Below are 12,729 nucleotides of genomic sequence, written 5' to 3' on the forward strand. Positions count from 1 at the left end.
ACTCTTTTTCCTCTCTTTAGTTCCGGTGTTACACCGAATTCTGCGACCCACCGAAAAGTGTGACCCCAGGGGGCGCTGTTGCACATTTTCTGCAACATGCACGTTTGCATTATAACAAAAACATAAGATCTCCCCCCACCGGTGGGTCTTTCTTTTCTTGATACTAACATTAATTCTATACAGCGTTTTACACAGTAGCCTATAATAGGAAATGCTCAAAGGTAAATCAGCACAATTTAACACTGACTGTAGTTTATTATGGGTAAAGAAGCAACGGTGAAGGACCGTAAAAAACGCCCTAACATTGTATGGGTCTGTAAAATGCTAATCAAATCAAAACAAATGTATTTATTAAGCACCTTTAATAAAAAGGTCATTGGTTGGGGGGAGATCTTATGTTTTATTTATGTTTTTGTCATGCCTGTCTACGATTCAAACTCGTGCATATTGCAAAAAACAGGCAACAGCGCCCCCTGGGGTCACACTTTTCGGTGGGTCGCAGAATTCGGTGTAACACAGGTAATGAAAGGTTCTGAAAGACGGCATACCCATGTAGCTAATTAGTAAGGAATAAAATGTAAACAGAATCTGTCTGGCACGTTTTACGAAGAAAACGTTTCCAAAAAGCATCGGACATATGACCCACTATGTTCTGCTCCAAGTATCCAATGGTGACAACGTGACATGATATGGCTAAGCTACCGACATAAACCAGAGGAGCTAGGAAGGGAAATCAACGGTGTGTTTAAGTTCAGAAGGGCCAAACGTGTGGCTACACACAGCACTACGAAAGTCGCCAAGATTGATAAAGAAAAAAATATTTGTTGCACAGCTGAAGGCTGTATCACATCATGAGCTGGCTGTTCTCAATTCACAACACGTATTCCATCAAAACTAGCCTACATCAGGCATTCTGACCAACACTCATGCACTCCCCCCCACACTTATTCCAGAATTCAAGCAAAGCAAGAATGACCAAAGGTCACTTTGTGTCAACAAGAGACTGACTCCACCGAATATCAATTACAAGTTAAGACAGCCGACCACTTGAGTGCAAAAAAACACAAAAGACCTCGCCACAGCACCAGCAAATCTTAAGCAATAAATATCGCGTCTTACCTTTATTTATGTGGCAAGGGTCTGCAGATGCATCCCGTGGTGTAGCCTACCACATCCATTTAGTTCAACAGGTTATCGTTCTGATGCTGTCCATGGTAATAGCAACCTGCTCCGGTGCTTTTTACCTATGTATTCAGGCTAAAATGACTTGATTGTCTGATGCCTCATCATCCCAGCCAAAGAGTATTGGTATTATTAGTAATGGCTACTTGCCAAATCGAAAAAATAACTTCACACAGTGTGTCTTCTCCCAATGTATTTGTTATCATTCGTAGCGTCGATCAGCAGAGAAATAGTTCGCCAAAGTCGTCGACATAAAGTTTCCGGACTGCGGAGTGATACAGACGACGTGAATCAGAGGCAAAAAAAAAACACTTTTCTTGACAGCGGTCAAATATGGTGGACGCGAGCATTCCACTGCATTGAGAAGACCCGTGTAACAATCAAAAAGAATTGACAGCTGAACGTTAGGAAGGCCCATGCAAGTGAATGGAGCGGTCTACAGCATTGAGAAGAGCCGTGTAATAAGTAAGGGATAATGTATAGAACGCCGGTCATTATCAGGAAAATAAGCCCCGACAGGGCGAACAGGACGCCGACGCCCAGCGGAGATGTCTTGTTCACCCTGAAGGGGCTTAATTTCGATGATGACCGGCGACGTTCTATACATTATCCCGCTTATTACACAGCTACGTGTGTCTTTTTACAATTTAGATGTTACCAGCATTCGTAGTGTTGACCAGCAGTGAAATAGTCCGCCAAAAACGTTGACGTCGCTTAGCAACCGAAGACGCTGGGATTGACAAGTTACCGGACTACTTGCGGAGTGATACCAAGGACGTCATTATAGTGAAAAAAAGGTATTTTGTTTTCCTTGACAGCGGCAATGGTGAATTATCATGCAAGTGAACGGAGCGTTCCACGGCATTGAGGAGACCCGTGTATTAATCCATAAAAATTCAACTCGATTTTTGTGGTCGGTACAAAATGAATCTTGAATAAATCTGGTTGGGACGCGTCCCCGGCGTAATCGACGCCTATGTCTACAGGTCTACAGCTCTCCCTGGTCTCTAGCAGGTCTACAGCTCTCTGCCTGGTCTCTAGCAGGTCTACAGCCCTCTTCAGGTCTACAGCTCTCTGCCTGGTCTACAGCTCTCTGCCTGGTCTCTAGCAGGTCTACAGCTCTCCCTGGTCTCTAGCAGGTCTACAGCCCTCTTCAGGTCTACAGCTCTCTGCCTGGTCTCTAGCAGGTCTAGGGGGGTGGGGGTTCAGTCCTCAGAAGCATCTTATTAGCGCAGTACAATTGTCTGCTCTGGATTCCGGGGCCACTGCGGTTGCCCCCTGGTTTAATTGGCCGGCTCTATAAATATTTTATTGGTTTAAGTACAGCGCATCACCTTTCTCCTCCTCCTCCTCCTCCTCCCCCCCCCCCCCCCCCCCTCCTCCCTCCTCCCCCTCCTCCTGCTCCTGCTCTCCCTCCCTCCCAGCGGTACAGCTCCTCAATCTGTCGCCTGACAGCCAGAGCCCCGGCTCAACGGGCCGCTCAACTCGCTCTGCCTTCATGCATCTCCCGTCTGTCTGCGTCTCCCGTCTGTCTGCGTCCTGTTAATGTGCAGCTCTGCCTCATGCGTCTCCCGTCTGTCTGCGTCTCCCGTCTGTCTGCTTCCTGTTAATGTGCAGCTCTGCCTCCATGCGTATCCCGTCTCTCTGCGTCCTGTTAATGTGCTCCGATGAGCCGCAGTGAGAACACAATCCACTCGTCGCAACGCGGTAGACGGGAAGCGCTCGCAGATCCGAACGGATCCCAGGATCATCCCTGGACAGTCCGTGAAACTATTTAATAACAATTGATCTTCGCGAGCGACGTGCATCGGAATTCATTACCATACAGTTTTATCAGATGGATTAATAATGCCCTAAAGAGGCATCTGTGCTTTCCTGTATCATTAAAACAGTACATAGTTCAAGGTATTTACCAATCTCTCAAGGCAGGGAGAGTGTCTGTCCGGCCCTTCGTCAGGGCTAGAGCCCTCGGCAAAGGGAAACACACGCACTCATCGGAAGATCACGCTTTAATGTTGCCGTTCATCAGCACCACTTCTGATGAAATCAGCCCGGAGAAGTATTTACTTAGCGTTTACAAGCCTTAACCACCGTAAACAGCCTTCATCTGAAGCCAAGCAGGCCTTAATTGAGATATGGATGTTGAATAAGCAGGAAGGTTAATGGGCTTGGCGAAACGGACGAGGGGGAATTTATATGACGAGTGTGAGGGCAAGGCATGTAGGAAATAACGAAACATTTGATAAACAGCCTGGCATGAATAGCAATTCAACAAGTCTAATCAACTTTCTCCTATAAAAGTATAAATAGGATTTGATTTTGTCGCTTGCACCCCGGAGATCAGTTTTCGTTTTCTATCATCTGCCAATATTTTACTGCAAATTGTCTGTTTGTAGTAAAATATTGGCAGATGATACATACGTACATGTATAGTAGGAATACAACTTTAATTAAGCTTTAATAACTATCCAACAATGTATTTTGTTATTACAAAATAGATCAAGTATCATTTTTGGGGGTCAAGCAGCGAAGCTGCGAGACACCATTGTGTTTCTGTGTTTTCTTCTTTTTGTTATTCCTCTGACATTGGAGTCTATGGCAGCCCATAGAACGAGGTCGTATCTCAGGCACACTTTAACCTATCGAAACCAAACGTAGGACATGGAATCGGGGCCCCATCCTTAAGACGCGCAACAAATTTGGTGACGTTTGACCACCAGGGGCGCTATAATTACTAACACTTTCACGTATCAACACCAAGCTTGGTACGGGGAGTCGTGACATCATCCTGAATGCACATAATAATACATTTGTTAATCTTTCACCACAAGGGACGCTATATTTAGCCAAACTTTTCCGTATCAACACCAAACTTGTTCCATGGAGCCCAACAGTCGAGCAGCCACGCTTGACCCCTCATTGCTGCTTTGCAGCTATATTTTGTTATGTCTTTTGTTATGTATGTATATATGTTTTATTAATTAGGCTGACTAGGCTGGACTGATGAAGGACTGTGTTTGTACAGACTGGGAATCTTTAGGTTGTTGATATGTTCAGTGTGATGAAAATCCACCTGGCACTAGTAATTTTCACCACTAGGGGGAGATTCAGCCAGAAGATCACATGGCAGTAGCCTCTCCACACTGGTCTACAGAGTCGAGAGGCAGGTGGAGAAGTCATGCAAGATGGATGTCCGGCGAAGCATGGACATCCATGATAATACTTGGAAAGTGGCCTTGGACTTCGACATGTTCGGAATAAGACCATTGAGAGGATAAAACATTTGCATTCAGTGACTGTGGAGGGTGAGGGCAGGCATGCTGTCTCACATGGGAATGTTAAAACACAGACACACACACACACACAAAGACATGCGCACACACACACACACACACACACACACACACACACACACACACACGGCTGAGAACATAGAGACAGGTGTGGAAGTAGTAAAGTAAACACACCCGCGTACAAACACACAGATACACGAACAGAAACACAAACACACATGTGGTCGCTGGCACACTCACACACACAAACGCACACACACAGCAACACCTGGCTACCCCGGGGCTGCCGGTCAGAGGCAGCAAGGGAACGAGAAGCAGAAGAAGAAAGGAATGGGATAGAAAGAGCTGATGGTGGAGGAGAGGAGACAAGGAGAGAGGAGAGGAGAGGAGAAGAGGGGAGGAGAGGAGAGGAGAGAGGGGAGGAGAGGAGAGGGAAGGGAGGAGGGGAGGGGAGGGGAGAGGAGAGGAGAGGAGAGGGGATCAGAGGTGTCTTGAGTGTGTGTGAGGGTGTATGCGCTTATATAATGTGTTCACTCAAACGCACTATAGTACTACTACTAATAATAATACTTATACAAATCATAATGTTTGATTTCAGCTCTCTTTTCAACAGTTCCATAGATAAAATATGCAGCAGGCCGCTCTGGGAAAACAAGAGGCAGCCTTGAGAGAGTTGGAGACACGGCCATGAAGCATTATAGTGTGCAGCAGCTTTTTGTTTTAAAGTAAACTTTGAAGGAGATCCGGTAGCGACAGGAGCAAGGACGAGCGAGGCGCTTCATGATTCATGATTTCTCCGAAAAAGTTTCTCACTCTCACCGCGATACCAGCAGCAAAGGTTCAGAGTATTTAAGATCAGAACATCACTCACACACACACACACACACACACACACACACACACACGCGCGCGCGCACGCACGCATGCAAGCACACAAGCACACACACACATGCATGCATGCATGCACTGATGCACTTACACACTCACACACATGCACAAACACACACACGCACAGGCCTTTCAGTATAGAGCGCTTTGTATTCTGTAGTCTCCAATCTGCGGTATGCATCGTCTGCAGTCAGCCTTAACAGCGTCCTAAAGGAGGAACGTCACCAGGTTCTCGTTTACCTTCAGAGCTCTATAGCACACCAGCAACACTGCTGAACATCTTTCTTCGTTTGTTTCTGTGATTTAGTGGTGACTGTTTTGGCAAAGGACGAAACAAGGCCAATAAAACAACAGCCGTCTGAATCAGTGGCCCCAGGCCTTTGGGGTTTGTGTTCTGGTTTGTTTTGAGGCTGCCTTGCCAGCAACACTGCAGGTAGCTGAGTGAACATAGCCCTTCACTGCTTACCTGCCCTACCCTATAGGGAGCTGGAGCTGGAGCTTTGGTGTATTTTACATTATTCTGTATGTTGAAGCATGGGAGCAGGTCCTAGGGAGAACTTCTAGAAAACATGACGTTGTCCCCCCCCTAATGTGAATGATTTTGACATTTAGTCATCGTAAATGTGTATTTAATAGAAGCAGACTCCACATGAACACAGTCCTTTCTGAAGGCTCTGTGTACCTGTATGTATCTGGCTCAGTGGTCCGAAGCGCTGCGTATGTGATTGGCGCGGTATACTGCGATCGCCTTGTTCAGAGGATGATGGCGCTTTGTGGATGTGTGGCTCTGTGAAATAGGTGCACATGTATAGTAATTGCCTAACAGTGATTCATTAATATACTTTAAGCTACTATTAATGGCTCTGTGTTCGTTACAGCAGATCATTTGAAACACCATTTGTCCCTTGTGCAAACCTTATGTTCATTGAAATACAAATAGAATATAAATAGTTCAGAAAATGTACCATAGCAAAGAAGCTCTCTATAAAAAAAGACCAAAACAGACCAAAATAACACAATTGTGAATTGCATCAATCTAAAATAAGATTTAAAATGTCTAACTGTCGTTTGGGATCTGTGGAAGAAAGAGAAACATTTGGTATTTTCTGAAAATGATTGAAACATTCTGAGCTGGTTAGTAGAGGCAGAAAGGTGACAATAGCATATTACTGCCAGCCCTGAAGCCAAAGGCTGAGTGTGTTCTCTGTGTTTCCTTATATGAGAGACAGAGGGAGATGGACTGGTAGTGAGAGAGAGAGAGAGAGGGAGAGAGAGGGAGAGAGAGAGAGAGAGGGAGAGAGAGAGAGAGGGAGAGGGAGAGAGAGAGAGAGGGAGAGAGAGAGAGCGAGAGAGAGAGGGAGCGAGCAAGAGAGAGAGAGAGAGAGAGAGAGAGAGAGAGAGAGAGAGAGGGAGGGGGCTGGCTGTTGTGGCCCTTTATGTCAACTGTCATCCGTCCTCACAGCTTTGCACCGCTGGTGTCTCAATCTCCTGACATAATATTATACACACACACACAAACACACACACACACACGCGCGTACTCACACACACACGCATACACACACACACACACACACACACACACACACACACACCCTGACAGGCGGTGTCCCCACCAGTGAGTGTTCCCTGATTAACGAGATGGTTTGTTCTCTTCCTCAGGCCAGGGCCAATCATGAGCGAGGACACAAATCTCCTCCCGCTGGTGGAGCTGAAGGCCACAGCCACTATTTATTGGCAATCTCAGCCCTAAGTATCCAGACAGGGAGGGAGACACGCCGCCACTGGTAGCCCGCCACATCATCGCTGTGTACAGTTCATGCATTAAACGTCTAATGTGTACACATACATACACACACATAGGAGAGGATGGCCGCCATTTTCTCGCACGCGCGATTCGCTGCGCATCAATTACAAGCGGTTATCATCGGCGATAACGGGGGCAGGTGTTTCATTAGTGGCGGCATTCTGAGCTCAGGGAACAGAGGTGGGGTTAGGTCTCATTAGGCCCGCCCGCACACGTCTCCTCACACGCACCTCTGGAAGAACACTCTTTTGGTGGTGAATCTAAATCTTTTTGGACGCCATTAGCAGGGCGGCGTGAGTGACAGCAGAGCGGACCAATAGTATCATCTGCGTGGATCTCTGTTGAGACGGAGTATAACCTCTAGCCAAGCAGAGTCTTCACATGTTGCTGGCAGCCGTTCCAAAACAGCTATTGATAGCATGTTTTACATCTTTCCCCGCTCTCTTCTGTTCTTTCCTCTTAATCTCACCCCGCATGACAACTTAGCTGTGGCAAACACTTAGCAACGTTCCCAGTGGTTATTTTAGGAAGACTGTCAATGTTTACACCGTCTAATTGAATGGCCTTAACATCTTGTCACCAGCTAAACTAAAGTTAATCTGGCACGTGCTTTATCCTCTCACGGATAAAGTGTTGAGGACTGCTTAACGAGGTAGCCTTATGTCCTCCTAATCGTTCTCTTCTCTTCTCTCGTGCTCCACCTTCCTTCAACAGGCTGATTGGCTTGATAGGAGAGGAGAGGGCAAAGGGAGAGAGAGAGAGGAGAGGAGAGGAGAGAAAAGGGGAGGAGAGGAGAGTAGAAAGGGAGAGAAGAGAGAAGATGAGAGAAAAGGGAAGGAGAGGAAGTGAGAAAGGGAGAGAGAGAGGAGAGGAGAGGAGAAAGGGAGAAAAAAGAGGAGAGGAGAGGAGAAAGGGAGAGAAGAGAAAAGATGAGAGAAAAGGGAAGGAGAGGAGAGGAGAAAGGGAGAGAGAGAGGAGAGGAGAGGTGAAAAAGAGAGAGAGGAGAGGAGAGGAGAAAGGGAGAGCGAGAGGAGAGGAGAGGAGAGGAGAGAAGAGGAGAGGAGGAGAAAGGGAGAAAAATGACGAAAGGCCTAAAGAAACTACACACACAAAAACACACAAACCAACCAACACATACCGAAAACAACCCCCCAAACATACACACATGCCATCAAACAACCACACACACAACACGCACACACATTCTATACCTTCTGCCACACACACACACACACACACACACACACACACACACACACACACACACACACACACACACACACACACACACACACACACACACAGCCTCCTATGCCAGATCACCGGGGTTTGTTGGCTGGGCTCGGTGAAAGCTCCCAGAAATGTCCCAGAGTTCTGAGCAGCAGCCGGGGAGCAGGAGGGGGGCCGGGAGGGGGGGTGAGGGGAAGGGGGGGTGAGGGGGATCTCAGAGGGAGAGTGGGAGGACGGTGCGTTGGGGGGTGAGGGGGATCTCAGAGGGAGAGTGGGAGGACGGTGCCAGCCGAGTCAACTAACTTTACTGTTCCGTCAGCACATCTGCTGGTTGATCTAGCGTCACCGCAGGACCTCGCATGGCGCCGCAAGGGTTCTTAACCCAAGGAGATATCAGCATAACACACACACACACACACAGGCTACACGCCACACACACACACACACACACAAACACGCCAAACACATAACGCCCTCCACACACACGCGCTACACGCTACACACACACACACACACATGCTACACGCTACACACACACACACACACACAAACACCAAACACATAACCCCGTCCACATCCATATATACACACACATACACACCCTAAACACACCCAGGTCGACGCTGACCTCAGTTGGAGATGGAGCTTCCAAAGGGACAAAAAAGGAAGGAAGCTTTTCCCCTCCATTGAAAATACAGAGAAAAAAAAGCAAAGAGTGGCCAAGGGCTATAGGATAAGTACAGAATACACCCCACAGCGTATGCTCACCCCCCCAAAGGGCCTCTCCCTAAAGCCTCGGGGCCCTAGATGTGGGCATCCCGGCTGAGTGAAGTCATCTGCTCTGGGTGGGAAAGGAGATCCCTCCTATTGAGCCAGCTCCCAGCGCCCATGAGCCTTTCCCCTGTGGGTCTTGGGAGCCCTGCCAGTCTGATGGCTCGATCGCCTTTAATAGAGTAACCGCTATAAAAGACTACGGAAATATACACGATATGAATAGAGGCGTCACTTGGAATAATGGCTTCCATCTGCACGCATTAGCAAAGAGAGATACGCAGCTCTGAAAGACACGCAGCGAATTATGTGCTACCCACTAGCGCAGCTCTTAACCACACACACACACACACACACACACCTCGGAGCATACGTATCAGTAGGAGGGGAATAATGGGAGCCATCCAGATAAAATACCAAGCCTTTCAAACAATTTACATGCCACATTTCCCCGCTCTACGTTATCTTCCTCACACCAGATATGATCTTGTTCGAACAACTGCGTCGGGCCCACTTACAGCGGTTCAGACTCCAGAGTGGATCTCACGCTTCTTGCCCAGACCTGTGTTGCTGCTGATCCGTAGCCGTCAGAGAACCACAGCAGAGGCGGTTCTCCTACAACCCCCCGCCGTTCAGTGCAGCTTGTATCTGTTCACACCAAACCTCTTCCAGAAGTCCACTGAAATGAAGGAGGAGATTCTAATCCAAATGCACCCTGCAGGTGTAGGGCTGTAATCAGGGCAGACCAAACATCCACAAGCACCCGGACACACCCAGAAGCACCCAGACACACCCGGACACACCCAGAAGCACCCAGAAGCACCCAGGCACACCCAGAAGCACCCAGACACACCCGGACACACCCAGAAGCACCCGGACACACCCAGACGCACCCAGAAGCACACGGACACACCCAGACACACCCAGAAGCACCCGGACACACCCAGACGCACCCAGAAGCACACGGACACACCCAGACACACCCAGAAGCACCCAGACACACCCAGAAGCACCCAGAAGCACCCAGAAGTAGCGGTGCAGCCTGAGACGTCACACAGGCCTCCCCAGGGAGACAGCAGAGGGGATTCCCCTGGAGGGGCCCCCCTCACCAGGGGTCCGCCCGGAGGGGGGGGCCCAGGTAACACTGATAGAGTTGGACTCGTGTCCCTCCCTAGTACACGCTGCTGTGTTCTCTGGGTGAGGAGGAGGGGGGGGATAGGGAGTCGGGCGGGGGGAGGAGGGGGCGTTAGTCTGCCTCTTACAAAGCGCCCAGCTTCCCGTCCTGTTCACCAGCCCTCCCTCTCGTCTTCCTCCTCTTCTCCTCCTCCTCCTACCTAATCCGTGGATCAGAGGAGGGCTGGAGACATGGCAGCAGGCGCAGCCTGGGACTACCAGACACAGAGGAGATGGAGAGGAGCTGGAGCTCTGAGACTGAGCTCTCTCTCTCTCTCTCTTTCTCTCTCACTAGTCTGCCATTGTCTGTCTGAGCTCTCCCACAGTCTATCACTCTCTCGCTCCCTTTCTCTCATTCTCAGTCTCTCTCGCACCGTATATCACACTCTCTCTCTCTCTCTTTCTCTCCCTCTCCATCTCTCTCTCTCTCTCTCTCTCTCTTTCTCTCTCCATCTCTCTCTCTCTCTCTTTCTCTCCCTCTCACAGTTTATCACTCTCCCACTCAGCCTTCCAATGTCGGTGGGTGTCTGGCTATCTTTCATTTTTTGGTGATACCCTGCATTCACTATTTCTTTTAAATCTACGTAATGAGCTTTCTAGTAAGGTCTGACCCCATTAAGTAAAAAAATAATCTCACAAATACACACACACACACACACACACACACACGGTATCAGAATGTGGACATAAATCTCTGCTCATTGTTAGACAAGACTCTCTCGTTTGAATAAACACGTTCGCGGCCCCTCTGATTGGCCCCTCTGATTGTCTGTCAATCACTGTCTTCCTCTAGCTACCATCAACAGATGACACAGCAAGCTTCTGTCTATCTTCTGTTCATGTGAGCCGACATTAGGACCAGGATGAGACAAGGAGATCATTGACCACACCCTCTGAAGACACACGTAATCCAGCGCACTGAAACCAATCCTCATTGTCCACAATGCTATTCTATTCCATATAGATAGCATACAATAGCAATACAATATCATTTAGTTGAATAAAATGTAATAGTGCAACTTTATTGTCCAGCCTAGGCTGCAAATTTGCCACATTCAACAAATCCATACTGATTTTTGGTTTGATCCATCAGTCCATCAAGTCATAACTAATAGAGGAATTGCATTTTCTACAAATCAACAATATTCACCACAAGTGCATTCACATGCCTTTGAATTCATGTGAACACAATGAGGATTGTACTAATCCCACGTGCGTATTTATTTAGTCACAGGTGCCAACGGTAGCAAACGCATGAATGTAAATATTCACAACTAGACCTAACCAATAATGAGGTAACATGGCGAGCACTTGATAACAGACATAAACAGACACTTGATGTTTCACTAGGGTTTCAGGTTACACAGCACTAAAGCATATAATTACCCTATATACACACGCACGCTCGAGGCACACGCGCACACACACAGACACACACGCACACATCGAGTGAACAGGCTCATTATGGTAATAGCAGGGAAGGCTTTGTATTGTAGCTGCAGCGGACAGAGGAGTACAGAGGAGAGTTCTCGGGGAATGCCTTGGTCACACGAGGCTCCATTAACCTCGGAACCAGTTGCCATAACATTACATCCTCTTTAGACACACATTACTCTGTTGTAATTGCATTACCAGCGGCGTGTAGATACTCCTACGGCTTGTTCAAACAGACAGGGGTGCATTGTGGGGCTTCACACGTACACGTGAAAACAATGTTCAATTTCAAGCCTGGTTGAGTGTGCACGTTAGCAAGGGTGTATGTGTTTGCACCTGTGTGTGTGTGTGTGTGTGTGTGTGGGTGTGTGTACCTGTTTGTGTGAATATGTGGATTCATTTGGATCTGTATCTGAATGTCTGTCTGTTTGTCTATTTATGTGTGTGTGTGTGTGTGTGTTTGTGTGTGTTTGAATCAGTCTGTCTGTCGGTACCCATGTCCCTTTCCTGCACGTGTGTGTTTGTGTGTCCTGGTGTGTCCTAGTGTGTGTCTGTGTCCTAGTGTGTGTCTGTGTGTCCTAGTGTGTGTCTGTGTGTCCTAGTTTGTGTCTGTGTGTCCTAGTGTGTGTCTGTGTGTCCTAGTGTGTGTCCTAGTGTGTGTATGTGTCCTAGTGTGTGTCTGTGTGTCCTAGTGTGTGTCCTAGTGTGTGTCTGTGTGTCCTAGTGTGTGTCCTAGTGTGTGTATGTGTCCAAGTGTTTGTCCTAGTGTGTGTCTGTGTGTCCTAGTGTGTGTCCTAGTGTGTGTCTGTGTGTGTCATAGTGTGTGCGCCGTGGAAGCCGACGGAGGAAGGGGTGGGGACGTCACACGCGATCTCATCTGCCATGAGCACAAGCCAGCCCCCCGGTGGCGTTACGTAACCGATGCTAACGCAGAACATTGGCCCCCTCTAG

The sequence above is a fragment of the Pollachius pollachius genome (genome assembly GCF_949987615.1).
Source record: "Pollachius pollachius genome assembly, chromosome: 10".
Classification (NCBI taxonomy): Eukaryota; Metazoa; Chordata; class Actinopteri; order Gadiformes; family Gadidae; genus Pollachius; species Pollachius pollachius.